This window comes from Lygodium microphyllum, chromosome 16 (genome assembly GCF_053477565.2).
Source record: "Lygodium microphyllum isolate KBCC chromosome 16, Lygodium_microphyllum_v1.1.10, whole genome shotgun sequence".
NCBI lineage: Eukaryota > Viridiplantae > Streptophyta > Polypodiopsida > Schizaeales > Lygodiaceae > Lygodium > Lygodium microphyllum.
The window spans coordinates 96,718,080-96,735,196 of record NC_141150.1 but is presented as its reverse complement, the minus strand read 5'-3'; the positions used below and the strand labels follow the sequence as shown (position 1 = coordinate 96,735,196).

Genomic DNA, 17,117 nt, shown 5'->3' with positions numbered 1-17,117 from the left:
AACATCTTCATAGAATCCATCAATAGAACAAAGAACATAAAAGAATACACCATTTTTTAATGGAAATCAATCACATAGTATTCATCTTCAATGTCTTCATAGTTTTCTCTCTCAATCTTTCATATATAGATACACTGTTTTGATAGAATTGGCTATCTCTGGCTCTCTCTCTCTCTCTCTCTCTCTCTCTCTCTCTCTCTGTGTCTCTCTCAATAGTACATCATCTCCTCACTACAATACTCAATAATGACTCTCAATAATCCTTCTTAGGTCATGGATGCACCTCCCAAGAGGTATGTCTGATGTGAAGAGGCACCAAAGCCACTACAGTGTCTCTTCATAGCTCACTACTATCATTGTCACTTCAGTCTTCTCTTCAGTCTTCAATAGTTGCTTCTTCCATTTTTTTAAGCTATTTTGAACTTAGATTCATCCTTTCCAAAAGTTAGAAAACTTTTCTAGAGTCACACATACATTCTATAGAACACTTACAGAAGATCTATAGAATAGAACAAAACAGGAACAGAGCACATACAGAACAGAGACAGAACATATATAGAGGCTCTACAGAAGGTTTACAGAGGGTTACAGAAGGTCATCAGAGAACAATAGATCCTCATAAATCATACTAAAACCATTCCAAACTATCAAAAACTATTCAGTAAACTTTCAAAACATTTCAACCTCCAACAATCATCAATCCATGCTTCATACAGAAGAAAATCAGAACAACAAAAGAATACACCACTTTTGTTCAATGGAAATCAATCACATAGTATTCATCTTCAATGTCTTCATAGTTTTCTCTCTCAATCTCTCATATAAAAATACACTGTTTTGATAGAATTGGCTATCTCTGGCTCTCTCTCTCTCCCTCTCTCTCTCTCTCTCTCTCTCTTTCTCTCTCTCTTAATAGTACATCATCTCCTCACTACAATACTCAATAATGACTCTCAATAATCCTTCTTAGGTCGTGGATGCACCTCCCAAGAGGTATGTCTGATGTGAAGAGGCACCAGAGCCATTACAGTGTCTCTTCATAGCTCACTACTGTCACTATCACTTCATTCTTCTCTTCAGTCTTCAGCAGCTGCTTCTTCCATTTATTTTAGCTCTTTCGAACTTAGATTCATCATTTCCACAAGCTAGAAAACTTTTACAAAGTCACATATACATTCTACAGAACACTTACAGAAGATCTATGGAACAGAACAGAACAGGAACAGAGCAGATACAGAACATAGACAGAACAGATACAAAGGCTCTACAGAAGGTTTACAGAGGATTACAAAAGGTTATCAGAGAACAATAGATCCTCATAAATCATACTAAACCATTCCAAACTATCAAAAACTATTCAATAAACTTCCAAAATATTTCAACCTCCATCAATCATCAATCCATGCTTCATACATAAGAAAATCAGAACAAAACAGAAGCTATACAGAAGGTATCAGAACCAATCAGAACCTCAACACAACCTACAGAACATCACAGAGCCTTGTATTTTTACCAAAAATCATCATAGACTTCCAAAACATAATCAACATCATCCAAAAACTCTCAAATACTTCCATTAACAATCATACATCACTCTAAATCCATCCAAAAATCAATCATTCAGACCTTAAAAAAAACAAAAATCAATCAAAAATTCAGTCCTTTTCCACTCTCAACATATCCCCACACTTAGAAAGGAAGCGTCCTCACGACCTAAGGAAAAGAAGAATATAAGTTCAGTAAAAAGCTCAATTTGATCTTCTTTAGTATCTTCAATAATCACCCCAAACCACGACCCCAACTTATCACATGTATCTCTAGAAAATAATACTACTAAAGGAAAACTTCATTATTCATTAACACATCTGATAAACAATAAAAAGTCATGACAAATTTATAAAGGATATAAGAAGTTCTTCAACTTTCCATCGTAGGCTTGCCATCTGCCATCACCATCAATAGTTGAAAAGAGAGCTCTCGAACAAATCATTCAACTAGCATGAACTCATCACATATAAATGATTAAAACACACACACAAATATAATCATCTGAATGGCACCTCCAAAAAATGTCTCATTAAGAAGCACAAAAGATACATCCAGGGGTATCAATGAAGATGATCCCTCTTGAAGGCTTGATGATTTTGAAAGCGATCTAGGGATAAAGACTCATCTACAAAGGATTTTGGAGGATTCTGAAAGAACTGAAAGTAGCACATCCGTTCTAGCAAAACAAGGTATCTGCTAGGTAGACAAAGGGCATGAAAATATAGGACATCCAACTATTGGGAATCAATGTTCACATTGACATTCATACAAAGATTTGGAATGGCCTTTTGATCGTTATAGGAATGCCTATGCATATATGCTAAGTACCAAGCAAAATGGGCTGTCAATCTCACTGAAGGATCTAGAGATTGTGAATATTGTTGAGAAAAATGGATGTAATTTTGGTATGCTTGACTAGCAGTTGTCCAGTCCCTTGGAATTAAGGGCCAATTAATCTGTGGTCCCGTGACAGAATCAATTGAACTACATCCTCTTCTTCTCGAAATCTATTGATCAAATCCTTCGTACCCACTAACCAACTGAGGGGGTTGAGAAATAGAAGTGGCAGGAGATGGAAGTGAAATAAGTAAAAGAGGATGAAGAGATGGGTATGAAAATCATAAAATGAGGAATAAGCTAAAGAAGGAGTGGCTGAAAATTTAAGTGAATCAGTTAGGAAAGGTGTCAATTGATAAGCAAGAAAAGTAGAAGGTATATGGATAGATGGAGAAGGACACGGAGGAGATGGGAAAAAGACTCGATCTTCAATGAAATAACAATAGGTAAAGATTGGAATTTGAGGAAAACCCTGAGGTTGAAAAAGGAGAGGTAAGATAGCTGCTGAGTTGGATTCGTTGATAGTACAATAAGCTAGGAACAGAGGGACCTAAAACAGATCATCGATGGTAGGAATCAAAGAAGGATGAATAAAATTATTGGTTCTTGGAAAGATAAGCTGGGAGATCCACCCTTAGTTGGTTAGTGCTCTGTACATAAGTAGAAGCTGTATTCTGGCACTGGTTCAGGACTACAGAATCAATCATTGAATGCCATGAAGTGTCATGACAAGTAGCCACTTTAGAAGAATAGCACTAGAACATGTCATCTATCCTCAACTCCAAATAGTTGACATATAAGGTAACTTGTAAGACCACATCCCCCACATACCAAGCCAGATCTACATCATCTAAAATTAACAAATCACCTTGTAGATACGTGTAAGACAGCAACATGGTATCCATCATCACAGAATCCTCAAAGACCATATGGACAATGTCCGTCAGCAAATTAGAAGACCAAGCCCCACTCCAACCATCCTCTAGAAGAAGGAGATCCATCGTTGAGAGCATAATATAGAAGGCCAACTTCTGCAACTAATAGTGGACAAAAAAGGAATGGTCCGAAGGAACATACTCCTGAAATTGCTCAAATGTAGATCATAATAAATCCATCCTGGACTACAATCTTTCCACTTTATCTTGAAACAACGGACATAATGTGGCATGTCTCTGGAGAACTACCAAGTCTTGCTGAGATATAGAAGGAATCATAGGAATACTAGGACTTGGAGGAATGGACCATCACTGCACCAGTTGGTCCTGCAATTGCTTATTCTGGGAAGCTTGGGATTCCAATGTATTATGAGTAGTCAGCAAAGCTGACAGTTTCGCATAAAAAAAGAGTCTTAAACTCTTAAGCTTCTTTGGACATTTTCTCTTTCGCTTTCGAAACTCTAGTGACCTCTGATTGAGCCTCCATTAACTGAGTTTTCAAAGAAGATATTTCTTCTCTTTGAGTCTCAATCATTTGTGTCTGCTGCTCCATATGCTTAAACAGATTAGCAAGTGTGTCTTTGGCAGAGGCTAACTCTGTGGTTGCCTTATGCAACTGGTCTTTGGATTGCATTAATTCTTCATAGAAAGAAGCATATAATTGTTGAACACAAGTTGTCACTGAGAGTTCAATAGAACTATGGATGCCGTTACAAAGGAAAGGAATGGCATCCCTTGACACTAAACTATTCAGCAAAGGAACTGATATTTCCAAAGAACCCTCTCGATGTGCCCTGAATAAGTTATTGCATGTGAGGTAGGCAGGAAGGTCACTTCTAGAGGTAGCAAGAACTGACATTGAAGGAATGATTGGTGGAACTTTATCTGCCACACGCTTCAAGCGCTTCTTCTGAATGACCAATGGAGGAGGGGAATCAAGATCCTCTATGTCAATGGGTTCTGAATCCTCTAAAGGTGGAGGGTGAGGTACTCGATCATATGGAGAAGGGGGTAGCACACCCTTCTTAAGGCCTAAATATGTCAAGAAAGCATATAAATATGAACCATAAGTTACATTGGTAACATTCCCTCTGGTCATTTTGACAAAATATTGGTCCATCTTTGTAAGAAGGCTTGGGGGTTCACTATATATATATTCTCTATATAACGTGTGTTCATGGCCTATTTATAAATATCCTAATTTGTGAAATTTTCTTGAATAAAACACAACCCTTTTCTATTCAACCTATAAGTAACCCCTTTATACAACACCCTTCTATATGTAAAAAATGTATAAAAATGGTATTTTAAAAATCCCTTATTTTGAACTCACATTATATATACATATATTCATGAGTGACCCCCTCGAGTAAGAAGATAAGTACTCCAGTCAATCACAACTCCTTTTAACACCATCCTGGAAGTTGTGAAGAGCTCCTTGGACAAATAGTGGGATGGTGTTTTGGCAGGCATGAACCTGTCTTAGAGAAATTGGGAGACTAGCTTCTAGAGAGGATCAATGATCATTGAGAAAGACACTCCTGAAGTGTTAATCACCTTCTTGACATCGAGGACCTCTTTAGTATATTCTGTAATAGCTTGAGAATCTCGTCATTTGAGAATAAGTATCTGGTTGTAACAAAGGGTTCTCCTTTTTAGGAAAGAGACAAAGCCTTCCCTAACCCTCTTGGTGTCAAAACCATGGAAGTACCACAAACCAAGCCCAATTTCTTACTATATGACACAAGAAACTCATCACATAGGGCTGGATCATCTGGAATCAAAGGGAGTGAAGCAGCCACAAAAGTTTCAAGGCTAGCTTTCGGGATAGGCTCAAAAGTCAATAGGGAAGAATAATCCCTACTGATCAATGGGATATACTGAACAGGAGGAGGAGCTTGAGGCGCCATTCAGATGGAATATTGGAGCCCCAAGAGGAACACCAAGGAAAAGGGAATTCTCTTGCAAGAAAATCTATCTTGTAACATCAACAAGCTTTTATTTCCTTCTTTTGATCATCAAAACAAAGGAAATAGCAAATCTTCACGCATCATCATAGTAGATATCACGCACGGATTTGATAGAATCAACCATAATCTTCAACATCTTCATAAAATCCATCAATATAACAAAGAACACAAAAAAATATACCATCTTTAAATGGAAATCAATTACATAGTATTCATCTTCAATGTCTTCATAGTTCTCTCTCTCAATCTCTCATATACAGTTACACTGTTTTGAAAGAATTGGCTATCTCTGGCTCTCTCTCTCTCTCTCTCTATCAATAATACATCATATCCTCACTACAATACTCTCATAATAACTCTCAATAATCCTTCTTAGTTCGTGGATGCACCTCCCAAGAGGTATGTCTGATATGAAGAGTCACCAGAGCCACTACAGTGTCTTTTCATAGCTCACTACTGTCACTGTCACTCAGTCTTCTCTTCAGTCTTCAGCAGCTGCTTCTTCCACTTGTTTTAGCTCTTTTGAACTTAGATTCATCCTTTCCAAAAGTTAAAAAGCTTTCCCAAAGTCACACATACTTTCTACAGAATACTTACAAAAGGTCTATAGAACAGTTATAGTACAATACTAGAGCAACTACATTATAGTTGCAGTATAGAGACAGAACAGAGACAGAGGCTCTATAGAAGGTCTACAGAGGGTTACAGAAGGTCATCAGAACCTCATAACTCATACTCAAACCATTGCATACTATCAAAAACTATTCAATAAGCTTCAAAAAATATCTCAATCTTCATCAATCATCAATCCATGCTTCATATAGAAGACAATCAGAACAAAACAAAAGCTATACAGAAGGTATACAGAACCAATTAGAAGCTTAATACCCTTTTGACATAGGATAGCACCTAGCCCTTCAACTGATGCATCTGTATGCACATGGAATTCCTTCGTCCAGTCGGGAGGCTGCAAAATAGGCTCTTGGATGAGGCACTGTTTTAGGGTATTAAAGGCTTCTTCACAGTCATCAGTCCAAAGGAAATCAGATTCTTTCCTTAGGATCTTGTGTAGAGGGGTTTCCTTGGTTGAAAAATGTGCAATAAATCTTCTATAGTAGCCCACATGGCCCAGAAATCCTCTCAATTGCTTGAGGTTTGTCGGTGCTATTAAAGCGGAAACCTTTTCAATCTTTGCAGGGTCTGTTGCAATCCCTTATGCAGAGACAATATGGCCCAGGAGAACTCTTGATGAGACACCAAAGACACATTTGTCGGGGTTGAGAGAAATCCCATACTCTCGGCATCTGTCAAAACATTGCTCTAGGTGTCCCCAGTGCTCACGGATCAAGCTATAGACACAAAAGTCATCAAGATACACCTCAATGAAATCATGCAGATGATTCTGGAAGGCAGCCATCATTACTCATTGGAAGGTGGCAGGAGCATTATAGAGCCCAAATGGCATCACTCTATAGGCATAGGTCCCCCATTTTGTGGTAAAGGTTGTTTTAGATTGGTCCTCTTCTGCGATTTGGACTTGTTTATATCTGTTGAATCCATCCAAGAGGGAATACAACTCATGGCCTGCCATTGTGTCCAACAGTTGGTCTGTAAAAGGGATAGGGAAATGATCCTTCTTCGTCTTCAAATTGAGCTTTCGAAAGTCCATACATATTCGAAGTTTCCCGTTCTTCTTGGGTCCTACCACAATGGGCATAACCCATTCCCTATTAACCACAGGATAAACGAACTCTGCTTCAAGAAGTTTCAATAGTTCAGCTTTCACTAGAGTAGAGTAATTAGAATTCATATGTCTTTGTCTTTGCCTTACAGGTTTGGCATCAGGCTCTAGGTCAATATGATGTTGGCATACCGTGGGATCAATCCCCTTTAGGTATTTGTACAACCAAGCAAACACATGTAAATTCTCCTTTAGTAGATCTCACAAGACCACTAGTTCTTCTTCTGGAAGATTGAGACCCACTTTCAGGTGTCGTTCAGTACCATCAGTATCCAAGAACATTACTTATCTTTCACCTTCCACTTCGCGGATGAATGTTCCACGGATTGCTTCTGGATAGAGGTTTGACTCTTTTAAGAGAGTAGTATCCTCATTTGACGTTCTGCTAGAACCAGGGTCCTCCTTCTGAACAGATCTGTTGAGGTTGCTGGAAGGGTATCAAAGCTTTGTTTGCTTTTGTGTGAGTGGTAATTTCTTCTCAACTTAGGTATTCATCTTCAGAGGATGCGTCCAGGAATATCACATAGCACGAACCTTCTAGGGGCCGTGGCTCTGATGGCTTTAGCTTCTGTTGGCAAGGGGCATCATCATCATCTTTTCTCTGGACTGAACAGTTAGGGCGACAGGAGCCACTGGTGAACTTAATTTTTATGCTTTTAATCCATTTCTTATACAGATTCTGAATACTTTGTGGTCCATTGATCACCCCAAATGGAACCATGGTCATTCCATCCAGCACCCGGAGATCTTCGGCCTCTGAGGTCTCTGTAGGAACATCAACAAGATCATCCGCTATCAAAGGAAATTATTCATCTACACTTTCATAACCTGATTTATTTTCTTCCTCATTATTTTCATTCTCTTCCTTTGGAGGCTCTATCTCTGCTTCTGTAGAGGCTCTGTAGGAGAAGAACATATCTTCCACCTTTGCATCTGCTTTTGCTTCTGTCATTTCCTCTGACTCTGCTTCTACCTCTGACTCTAGCTCTGGCTCTCTGTCTGTTACTCTCTCTGTATCTGCTGCTCTGTATCTGTTCTGTCTCTGCTCTGTAATTGTATCGTCTCTGTACTATCTCTGCTCTGTATTTGCTCTGTAACTGTTCTGCCTCTGCTCTGTTTCTGCAACTATCATGTAATAGGGAGAACAATACATCCATGCTTTTATTTCACTATTAGAGGTGATTTCAGAAGTTAATTCTAGTTGAGGCAAGAGGTATTCTCCCATGGACAAGGATTTTACTTTCCTTGACAGTTGGCTTACAGTGCCCACTGTTAGGGACTGTGCCTCTGTTTTCTAAGGAAAGATCTGCTTAACAGCCTCTTCATCTCTTGATGTACCATGTGTTACCTCATTGGAGGAGTCAGTTATGACTTTGATAGATGTGGATCCATTGCCTTTTTGCGATCCATACAGCTTTAACACCGCTTTGTTGGGTCCTCTGCCTAGGGTTAGGATTCCTTTGAACCAGTTTGTCCTGGCTCTTGCTTCAAAAAGCCAAGGTCTTCCCAATAGCAAAGGTTATGAGATTCCATAAGAATTTGGTTTGACCACCAAATATGTCAGCCAATAGTCTCTTCCTGCAAGGGTTTTTTTAACGTATGGGATGATGCCCAATGGTTTGACTTTGCTTTGGTCCGCCAATTTGATAAGCCACTGTGTATGTTGAATTCCTTGTAACCCTAAGTCCTTCATTGTCACATCCGTCATTATGTTTACTGATGAGTCTCCATCAATCAGTGCATCTGAAATAAATCATCCTTCTATCCATACACTAATCTCTAGGATTCCAGGATCTAGGAAGGCATTAGCCACATCTACTTCCTTTACAGGCTCCGGGGCCTTATTGGTCTTAGTTGCTGTTGAAGGAGTGATCCTTAGCCCACGTCTTCTTGTTAAGATGCTTTTGAATTTCTTTTGACAACTAGGAGATAGCATTAGCAACTGCCGGAATGTTAAGTTTGGTTTAAAAGTGTCTAGGTCTTTGACCAAGTCATAATCTTTGATAGGATCCACAAGCTTCTCCAGCCTGTTGGGGAATGGGGCTACACCCATTTTCATCTTTCCTTTTTCTTTTAATAATTGTACCATCAGCACTTCTTCTGTTTCTGGAGGTGCCTCTGTCTCATCTATCTCCTGGACCTCTGGTCCTGTCTATGGGACTGTCTCTGTAACTCTCTGTGGCACTACAGTGCTCTGTACTGCACTGTTCTGTCCTGTACTGCTCTGTCCCTCTATTGGTAGGTTGGACTTCACAATCTTGGCAGGAGAATTATTTTCGTTCTAAACAACTGGTTCCTTCTTCTTGGTGCACGTGACAGCAGCAACTTCCAACTCTAGCAAATTGGAGGCAGGCTCTTGTACCTTCTATTGGCTATCAGTGCCATTGGCCTTTACAGGGGCTGGACTTGGACAGTCCTTTGCAGTGTGGCCTTCTCCTTTGCATCGGCTACATAAGGGCTTGTAATCCACAGATCGTCTAGGGTTTGGACAATTTGGGGAGATATGTCCCTTTTCTCCACACATGTAACATTCCACCTCTGATCTCTGACCACCGCTAGACTGTCGTCCTCTATAACGATGAGCATCTCCATCGTCTTTCGACTCGACACGAGCTCGGAATGTGGCAGACAAGACAACATTGAGCACGCCTCGTGCGTGGTGGTGGCGATGGCTGATGCACGTGCTCGTGTGCGGCTTTGTCCACGGTGGGAAACGAAAGCATGCCCTCGTCCCATCCCCATTTGTCGTTTTCTTTTTCCCCCGTAAACTCTCGAGCCTTCGTGCTCCTCCCCTCTTTCTCTTTACATCAAGAACAACACATTGGTGATGAGGTCGTGCCTTTTTGCCCCGCAGCCACACTCGATGTGGAGTCGGAACGCGCAGCAGCGGTGCTGCTCGTGTGACGAAAGATAGCTACCTGGTTGATCCTGCCAGTAGTCATATGCTTGTCTCAAAGATTAAGCCATGCATGTGTAAGTATAAACTCTCTTGTACTGTGAAACTGCGAATGGCTCATTAAATCAGTTATAGTTTCTTTGATGGTACCTTGCTACTCGGATAACCGTAGTAATTCTAGAGCTAATACATGCACCAACTCCCGACTTCTGGAAGGGACGCATTTATTAGATAAAAGGCCGATGCGGGCTTGCCCGGTAATGCGGTGAATCATGATAACTTCCCGAATCGCACGGCCTCAGCGCCGGCGATGCTTCATTCAAATTTCTGCCCTATCAACTTTCGATGGTAGGATAGAGGCCTACCATGGTGGTGACGGGTGACGAAGAATTAGGGTTCGATTCTGGAGAGGGAGCCTGAGAAATGGCTACCACATCCAAGGAAGGCAACAGGCGCGCAAATTACCCAATCCCAACACGGGGAGGTAGTGACAATAAATAACAATACTGGGCTTTTATAAGTCTGGTAATTGGAATGAGTACAATCTAAATCCCTTAACAAGGATCCATTGGAGGGCAAGTCTGGTGCCAACAGCCGCGGTAATTCCAGCTCCAATAGCGTATATTTAAGTTGTTGAGTTGTAGACCCCTGAGGAACACTCCTTTCTGGATTCCTTCGTCCAAATGATGGTTAGTCCATCTCTTCAAGATGGATTCCATTCGCGAGACATAAGCTTCTACTCTTTCTCCAGAGGACTGACTTAGGTTCATGAACTCCTCTCGCATCCACTCTTCAAAACCTTCGTGCGTGAGTTTAGTGAGGAAGGCCAACTTCAGATCGTCCCAAGTGCCAAAAGTTCCTGTTGCTTGTCTCTCATACCACTGAAATGCCGCGCCCTTGAAAGTGGCAGGGAATATTGCTAACCAATGCTCAGGAGTTTTGGCATTGTTAGCCACACATGCTACCATAAATTCTGCTACATGAAAATCAAGGTCTTCATTGTACTCTCCCTTAAAAACTGGCAATGGGACTACATTTGTTGGCTTGTCATCAATATTTCCAGGATGAATCTGACTAGGAAGGGGACCTTGAGTTGCCATGGGGACTTCTGTAAAGGGTGCTTTTAGGGTGTCAAAGGAGGCTTCTGCTACAAGCTCATTCTCAGCTTTGATTTTTGCCTTCTGTCTTCTCACATACCTCTGGACTCGTTCTAACGCTTGCCTCTTTATTGCATCATTCATCAAGGGATTGGCTCCAACCAGTTGGTTTGTAATCAATAGGATAGTATCAGAGAGGGCTTCATTCTCTGAGGGATTCTCTAGCCAACATCTCCTCTACTTCCTTCTTTTCATCATCTCTGAATTCAGCTTTCAAAGCACTACAAAGGGGAAGATATTCTGTTCTGAAAGTATCAAAACTCATTCTTCTTAGGATCACTGTTGTGTCATTATAATAATGCCAGCTTCTGAGGGTTTCAACAGTGTATATTGTGAAAAACACTCTGTCTACCAACTTCCAGTGGGTTGCTAATTGGACAAATAGAAGATTGTTAGTACACCAAGCATCCCACGTATCTTGTTGTTGAGCATCCATGAACAAATTCCAACTCTTTTCCTTCTTGTTTTCGTGAACCTCCACAGACCGCGACTTCTGAAGCTTCTTCACAATCTCCCACTTGATGATGTCTGGAAACTTGCCAATGAATGCCAAATCTTCCATGGATGGTCATTCTCTCTGCTTCTGCTCTTTAGTTTGTTCCCAAACAATTTGACACCAAGATGCAAGTTTCTGCTGCTTCAACAGGAAGAGGAAATAGTCCACCACATGGAGCATGCATCATGATGGTGATATGTTTCCGCCATTGTGGGATGAACTTCTTATAGAAAGTGGCTTTGATAATAAGAATCTCCAATTCTTCAGTGGAAGAAGAAACTTTGCAAACTTCCATTGAATTCTCCTCTTCTTGGCAATGCCATTTTCTTCATTTTCAGCCTCTTCTGATGCTTGTTGATGGCAAGCTTCCCCAGCTGCACACCAAAAACATGGAACCCCAAGAGGAACACCAAGAAAAAGGGAATTATCTTGCAAGAAAATCTATCTTGTAACATCAACAAGATTTTATTTCATTCTTTTGATCATCAAAACAAAGGAAATAGCAAATCTTCACGTAGCATCATAGTAGGTATCTCCCACGGATTTAATAGAATCAACCATAATCTTCAACATCTTCATAAAATCCATCAATATAACAAAGAACACAAAAGAATACACCATCTTTGAATGGAAATCAATCACATAGTATTCATCTTCAATGTCTTCATAGTTCTTTCTCTCAATCTCTCATATATAGTTACACTGTTTTGATAGAATTGACTATCTCTGGTCTCTCTCTCTCTCTCTCTCTCTCTCTCTCTCTCTCTCTCTCTCTCTCTCTCTCTCTCTCTCTCTCTCTCTCTCTCTCTCTCTCTCTCTCTCTCTCTCTCTCTCTCTCTCTCTCTATCAATAGTACATCATATCCTCACTACAATACTCTCATACTAACTCTAAATAATCCTTCTTAGGTCGTGGATGCACCTCCCAAGAGGTATGTCTAATATGAAGAGTCACCAGAGCCACTACAGTGTCTTTTTACAGCTCACTACTATCACTGTCACACTCAGTCTTCTCTTCAGTCTTCGGCAGCTGCTTCTTCTACTTGTTTTAGCTCTTTTGAACTTAGATTCATCCTTTCCAAAAGTTAGAAAACTTTCCCAAAGTCATACATACTTTCTACAGAACACTTACAGAAGGTCTACAGAACAGTTACAGTATGGTACTAGAGCAACTACATTACAATTATAGTACAGAGACAGAGCAGAGACAAAGGCTCTATAGAAGGTCTACGGAGGGTTACAGAAGGTCATCAGAACCTCATAACTCATACTCAAACCATTCCATACTATAAAAAACTATTCAATAAGCTTTCAAAAATATCTCAATCTTCATCAATCATCAATCCATGCTCATACAGAAGACAATCAGAACAAAACAGAAGCTATACATAAGGTATATAGAACCAATCAGAAGCTCAATAGAACATCATAGAGCTTCATATCTCCATTGAGAATCATCATGAACTTCCAAAACATAATCAATATCATCCAAAACACTCTCAAACACTTCCATTATTAACCATACATCACTCTAAATCCATCAAAAATCAATCATTCAGACCTCAAAAACAACAAAAATCAGTCAAAATTTCAGTCTTTTTTCACTCTCAACAATCAAACTACAGACCGCTCTCGTAATCGTATCACACAATCAAACCATAATACCTCAAAAACATAATTAGGATATAACTAGAAATTTGATAAACAATGTCAACTTAAAAGACTATACGTTCCCATCTCACAAAGCATATTTATTGAAAAGGGAGAAAAGTGCAGTGAGGGGAATGATTTTAGTGAAGGGTTTATTTTAAGAAATTATTAACAATGGTTGAAATTTTATTAGGTTGTAAACCTTAATAAAAAACGACGGTTCATTTTTAAATTGTTATTACAATTAATTAATGTGAAACGGTGCTTTTTAACAAAATCCAAATTGTGATCCCCAGACTCAAGTCTCTAAATGCATATTCATTGATTAAAAATTTAATGTGTCTGACGCATTCTTTTTCAGCGCGTGGATTTTTTTTTTAAATGAGGACTGATTCGTTTTTATTTAAAATTAAAGCGCTTTTGAAGCGCACGTAGCATGTGTAAAGTGAACGGTGGGTTGATTTTAATTTATTAGAAAAATGTGTGTTTAGCGTGAGTGTGCATAAAAAAGTGGGTGAATAAAGTTTATTTTAACAATTAATTGTAGTTAAGGGATGACAAAAAATAAATAAAGCACGAAAAATAGATACTTGGTAGGGGTGTGTATGCAAGAGACTGAGGGTGCACTGAGTAGTTCCAAATGCAAGGAATCCAACAAAAAAGTAAAAACCACTAACAAGAAAAAATAAAACACCTTGGTTTTTTTTTTAAAAGACAAAAGAAATATCAAGGCAATGTTAGTGGGATCACATTTGGTTTAGGCAATATTCATTAATGTGTGGGTGAGATTGTTATTAGTATTTTTTAATTTTAATTTAGGTGTGTTTTTATTTTGTATTTTATGTTTTCTTTCTCTCTCTTTTTGGGTATAATTTTTATTTTAAAATATTCCAAAAGCAGTCAAATGCATTGATGGAATTTTTTGTGATTTTTTTGAATTTAATTCTGATTTTTAGGGATTTTAATGATTTTTTTCTCAATTTTTAGTGAATTTTAAAAGGATTTTAAATGTTAGTATTTTTTGCAATTAATTCTCTACATTATAGTCAGCAATATCAACTAAAAAATTGCCCAATTTAGAAAGGAAAATTTCAATAAATTTTTTGTTTTTTAAATTATTTTTAAATGATTTTTAAATATTTTTAATTATTTTAAGGTATTTTTAATTATTTTTAATTGTTTTTAGATATCTTTAAAGTATTTTTCTCGGGTTTATAGAAAATAAAAAAAATACCCGGGCTGCGTGTGAAGAGTTATGTATACTCAGGGATGACACGCACCACCGCACGGAGAAGATCAAACGCGCGTCCTCGCGCATGAACACCCATTGGCCACGCCCGTACGCACAGGCACACCCGAACACCCGCGCTGTGCGCTGCGTATGGAGAGTGGGGGTAGAGTGGAGAAGGGGCAGGAAAGGGGGACTAAAACGGGGGAAACTGGGGTTAGTAGAGGTTAGTTAATTAGGAGATCTAAGTGCGTTAGGTTAGGCTAAGTAACTTAGTTGAGTTAAGTAAATTAGGTGAATTAAGTTAATTAGGTTAATTAGGTGAATTAAGTTACTTAGGTTAGGTAGGGTGATTAAGTGAGTTAGTTATGTTATGTTAGTTAATAAAGTTAATTAAGTTAGGTTAAGTAAGGAACCTAACCAAGAGGAGGAGGAGGGGTGGAGATAGCGAGCAGTGGAGGCGGCTGAGGGAAGGAGGAAGAGAGAAGGTGTGCAGCGGCGGAGGCGGCTGAAGGAAGGAGGAGGAGAGAAGGTGTGTGGTGGCAAAGGTGGCTAAGATCTCGACAACGACACGGGAGAGGTCGTAGAGGGCAGTGCGGACGGGGCTGTGGGGGCCAAGGAGGGAGCAGACTTCCTTGGAGTCAGAGCAGACGCGGCCGGCGGTGGTGGAGATGCGGGAGACGTTGAGGGTCGTGATGATGTCGAGGCAGGGCAGGCCGGCGGTGGTGACGGCGATCTTAGCACCCTAGCCGGGTAGAGCAAGCGGCGCGACGAGGCTGGAGGGAGGAGGTTCAGAGCGCGAGGAGGAAAAGGGAGACGTCGCATGGGGAAGGAGAGAGGCCGCGGGACAACGAACATGTAAGGATTTCTTTCTCTTGTGTTTTCTTTGTTTATATTATTTTATATTATATTATTTTTTATTTTTTTAAAAAATTTTGGTGGAGTTATGATTTTTTTTTAAATTTTTGTGTTATTATTTGTTTGTTTTTTTGTTTTTTTGTGTTTTTTGTTTTTTTTTGTGAATTGGTGTTTTGTTGGTTTCTTTTTTTGAAACTTTTATTTAGGTGTTGTTAGTTATTGTTGTGTTGTGTGTTGGGTGTGGTTTTTCTTTTTGTGGTTTGTATTTTATTTATCTATTTATTTATTATTGTTTTTTTTGTTGTTTGTTTTTAATGTTAGTTTTGTTTTTGTTAATTTTTATGTTGTTTGTGTTTTGTCATTAAAAAGTGAGCGCACCTCCGTCCCGTGTACATGCGTATTGCGGGAGTAAAAAAAATTTCATCGGTGGGATCAAACGGGGTGGGGACGGTGACACGCGAGGCACAAAGGCCACGAGGGCATCCTGAGGCACTTAAAACCAAAAACAAGCGCGTTCACACGTGACACGAGAGACACGGCTACACGGCAAAAAGGACGAAAAATTAATAAAATCCAAACCGTTCACCGGATCGAAAAACTGTAAAAAGAAAAAATGTGTCAGGAGATGAGGGGAAGATGATAAAAAAGTGTGACATGAGTTCCAGGGCAAAAGAAGGGTGTTCACATGGAAAAAACACGAAAAATGGCTCTAAAAATACATTCGAGGATTAATATGGAAAAAAAAATCCACTCGTCGGAACGCAAGGCGGAAAGAAGGAAAAATGGGCCAAACAAGTTACCCGACAAACCTATCACATCGATACACAGTTTCGACCAAAAAAGGACGCGTTCACATGGAAAAAACCAAAAAATCGTGCCCGAAAAGGGATTTAGAAATTAATATGGAATGATCCGTGCGCCGGAATAGAGGACACTAAAAAGGAAAAATGTCCAGAGGAAGGGAACACACAAGGCTGTCACGTCAAAACTCATGGTTGACAGAGGGAGGAGGGGTTCACATGCAAAAAACACAAAAAGACACCCGAAAACACATGGAAAAATTAATAACTAGAAATCCAGCAGTCGGAAGAGGGGGGAGGAAAAAGGAAAAAGTGGGAGAAAGGCTGGTAAGACACGGCGGTTAAGTTAAACTGGAATTTTGGTGAAAATAGGGCATGTTCACATGGAAAAATATGAAAAATAGGTATGAAAAGGGCCTCAAAACTTGCAAAAATTAATAGCAGACCAACCGCGTATCAGAAGGACACAGAGTAAAAATAAAAAATATCAAGGGTAAGGGGGCTTCTAGGGGGGCACATTGAATCACATTTCTGAAGCAATAAAGGCGCGTTCACATGGAAAACCGTCCAATTTATGGGAATTGCATCAAAAATTAATAACTCAAGAACCATCTATCGAAACAGGGGTTGCTAAAATGGAAAAACGGGCAGTTCAAAGGGAGAAACAGGGCTGTAAGGTTGGATTTGGATTCCGGTGAACGTAGGATGGGTTCACATACAAAACATCAAAACAAGGGATAAAGGGAAATAGGAAAGGAACAACCCAAAGGGTGGGGGAAAGTTAGGGAGGGGTGGGAAAGGGACCTTATGAGGGCAGAAAGAGGTCATGTCATATGTGCATGATCAACTTGAGGCATATGCAAGGGGTATGCACATTAGACGCGTAGGGATGTGTCCCCACACTTAAAACCTTAACGGATAGAGTAGATTTATCGACACGGCTACAGACTTGTCAATTGTCTGGACGCTGGCATCCCCATACTTAAAACATCACATACACTT

General features: G+C 39.7%; 1 pseudogene; it reads left to right on the top strand.

Annotated features, from left to right (window-relative positions):
* Nucleotides 1-9,946: 9,946 nt before the first annotated feature.
* Nucleotides 9,947-10,588, top strand: LOC148023155 (18S ribosomal RNA; annotated as a pseudogene; the record flags this gene model as incomplete).
* Nucleotides 10,589-17,117: the final 6,529 nt, after the last annotated feature.